Source organism: Psammomys obesus, unplaced genomic scaffold (assembly GCF_907164565.1).
Source record: "Psammomys obesus unplaced genomic scaffold, mPsaObe1.curated_primary_1811, whole genome shotgun sequence".
Classification (NCBI taxonomy): domain Eukaryota; kingdom Metazoa; phylum Chordata; class Mammalia; order Rodentia; family Muridae; genus Psammomys; species Psammomys obesus.
In genome coordinates, this window is record NW_026591086.1 from 28,719,227 (window position 1) to 28,722,647 (window position 3,421).

At 36.9% G+C, this 3,421-nt stretch overlaps 1 non-coding gene across 1 annotated transcript; it reads right to left on the bottom strand.

Moving 5' to 3' along the window:
• Nucleotides 1-2,343: 2,343 nt before the first annotated feature.
• Nucleotides 2,344-2,450, bottom strand: LOC129679047 (U6 spliceosomal RNA). The gene has a single exon (XR_008720478.1). It is a non-coding gene; the product is annotated as a U6 spliceosomal RNA (small nuclear RNA).
• Between the last annotated feature and the right edge of the window lie 971 nt (nucleotides 2,451-3,421).

Here is a 3,421-nt window from a genome sequence, read left to right on the forward strand (position 1 = left end):
AAGGGAAGAAATAAAGGAAATGTTAAAAACAAAAGGTGAATGAAGTAAAACACATATAAAAACAATAACAATATAAATAGGGACAATTTATTGGGAACATGCAAGGTAATTTTTAAATAAGTTTTTTAACCTTATGAAGAATTTATTTATTGTGCAATAGTTTCTAAAGTGTAGATATAGAACTGTATATATAGTATTGCATTTTTATGAACGGTGTTAAAAATATTGCTCTTGATGGCTTGTGAATTTATTTATTTTTCCTTTTATTGAAAACAGCTTTTTTCCTACATAATATATCCTGAGTACATTTTCCAATCACTCTACTCCTCCCAGTTCTTTTCTAGCAACTTTCTCATCTGGATACAACCTCTCTCTGTTGCTCACTATGTGACAGAGAATTATTTAGGTACAAAATTTTACACTCACCTATGTAGGATAGGTAGTATTCTCTTCAAGGTTGCCAAATACAAATGAGCTAAACATTTTGAATGTAACTTTTACATAGGGCTTCCCTGATTGTTCCACAACTTTTCCTACTGCATGTAGCTTAGTATAAATACTGATGCATTTGGAAAAAAGAAAACAAACAGGCTTCTAAGGGATATTAATAAAATAAAATAAGACAAACAAATCTAACACATTGGAATAGGACAAAGCAAACAAACAACAACAAAGAACAAAAAGAAAAGAAAAATAGTCTAAGAAAAGGCACAAAAACAGATTTAGATGCAGAGACTCATTCATTCACATGATCAGAAATCACATAAAAACACAAAACTAGAAGCCATACTATATACTACATATACACACACACAAACACACATGCATGTTTCTCTATATATGTATATATGTATTAAAATTTAAAAATTGAGATACAGTTTAAAAAAATAATAAAACAAAAATGTGACATGAGAGGAGCCTTGCTAAGCCACAAAGGAGGACATTGCAGCCAGTCCTGATGAGACCTGAAAAGCTAAGGGCAGATGGAAGGGGAAAAGGGCCTCCGCTAGCAGTGGACTTAGAGAAGGGCATGGGAGGAGATGAGGGAGGGTGGATTATGAGGGAATGAGGGAGGGGGATACAGCTGGGATACAAAGTAAATAACCTGTGATTAATATAAAAAATAAAAATTAAAAAAATGTGACGTATCTATGAGACGAAGAACCTTCAAAGATTCCACTGATTTCATTTTGTGTTGGTCATATACTCCTGGGCATGCTGCTTAACACTGAATGTAGTAATGATTTCTTCTATGATTTTGTTTTTTATTTAATGTTTATTTATTATTATTATTTTATTCATTTATTTTATTTTTAATTAATCTATTTATTAATTACAGTTTATTCACTTTGTATCCCAGCCGTAGCCTCCTCCCTTATCCCCTCCCAAACTCACATTCCCTCCCTCATCTCCTCCCATTTCCCTCTCCAAGTCCACCGATAGTGGAGGTCCTCCTCCCCTTCCCTCTGACCCTAGCTTATCAGGTCTCATCAGGCCTGGCTGCATTGTCTTCTTCTGTAGCCTGTTAAGGCTGCTCCCCCTCAGGAAGAGGTGATCAAAGATTCAGCCACTGAGTTCCTGTCAGAGACAGTCTCTGTTTCCATTACTAGGGAACCCACTTGGACACTGAGTTGCCATGGCCTATATCTGTACAGGGGTTCTAGGTTATCTCTATGCATGGTCCTTGGTTGGAGTATCAATCTCAGAAAAGACCCCTGGGTCCAGAATGTTTGGATCTGTTGCTCTCCTTGTGGAGCTCCTGTGCCCTCCAGGTTTTTCTATCTTCCCTTTCTTTCATAAGATTCCCTGCCCAAATTTTGGCTATGAGCCTCAGCAGCTGCTTTGGTACCCTGCTGGGTAGAGTCTTTCACAAGCCCTCTGTGGTAGGCTCCTGTTCTGTTCCCTGTTTTCTCCCTCTTCAGATGTCTGTCTCATTTGTCTTTCTGAGTGGAGATTGATCATCTTATCCAGGGTCCTCTTTGCTTAGCTTCTTTAATTGTACAGATTTTAGTATGTTTATCGTATAGTATATGTCTAATATCCACTTATATGTGAGTATATACCATGTGTGTCTTTCTGCTTCTGGGATACCTCACTGAGGAGGATTTTTTTCTAGTTCTCACTGTTTGCCTGCAAATTTCAGGATTTCCTTGTTTTTTTTTTTTTAATTTATTTATTTTTATTGCTGAATAGTGTTCCATTGAGTAAATGTACCACAATTTCTGTATCCATTCCTCAGCTGAGGAACATCTGGGTTGTTTTCAGATTCTGCCTATTATGAATGAAGTTGTTACGAACATGGTGGAACAAACGTCCTCATTGTATATCTGAATATATTTTAGAAAAAATACGGAATGTTACATGAATTTGCATGTCATCCTTTTACAGGGGCCATGCTAATCTTCTCGGTATTATCCCAATTTTAGTATATGTTCTGCCGAAGTGAGCACTATTTTCTGTATTTTTGACTTTGTTTTTTTTTCTTCTTTCTCTAATCTTGTTCTTAGATTTGGTATTTTCATTTGTTTGTTTTGTCTTGTTTTCTGTGTGTGAATATGTCTTTTGTCGGCTTTGTTTTTAATTTAATTAAATTTAATTTTTTTGTCTAATGTATTAGTTTTTAATTGTGCCTTCAGTGTCTGAGAGTCTCTTTTCTATCTCTTTTGATGGGGAAATTTTCCTCTTACTTTCCTGTTCAAGTTCTAAATTTTTTATTTATAGGTTTCCCTCAATTTGGGTTTTCTCTATTGATTATATTTCTACTTTCGGTTCCTGAACTGTTTTTATGCATTTACCTCCCCGTTTGTTTGTTTGCTCTTTCATATATTTTCTTAATGGGTTTATTCTATTCTTTAAGGATGACTGTCTTATTCATATAGGCTACTTTAAAGTCTTATTTTCTGCTTCTGTTAAGTAGCAATACTGCACTACTGTAATCTGGTCGCTGACCTCTAGGGGCACACAATGTCCTGGCTATTGACTGTTTTTAGTGTTTAGGCATCTGGGCTTGAGAAGATTGCAATTGTAGGCGTTGATATCTGCTCCTGTCTGCTCTTGAGTGGTTGTTTATTTCCTTGCACTCTGTTGTTGTTTCTGGTTCTTACGAGGGTGCGATGCCTGTGTGCTGACTGGAAAGGAATTTCTCTCCGGTCCTTCTAGGTGTTGCCACCAAAGTTTCAGGGTAAAATGCGTTTCTAAGTGTTGGGAGCTGACAATTAGGAATGGGGATGGACTGGGAAGGAAGCGAATGATTGAAAGTAGAGGCATAAAATGGGAGTGCTGAGGAGATCCAGAGGTGGGAGGAAAGCAAGGTCTTCCATCAGGACCTTTTTATTCCCCTGGGAATTGAAGTAAAAGGTGAGGAAAGGCCATAAGAGGTAGTTTGCTACAGAGCTGCAGGTGAGATTGGGAACTCTGATTT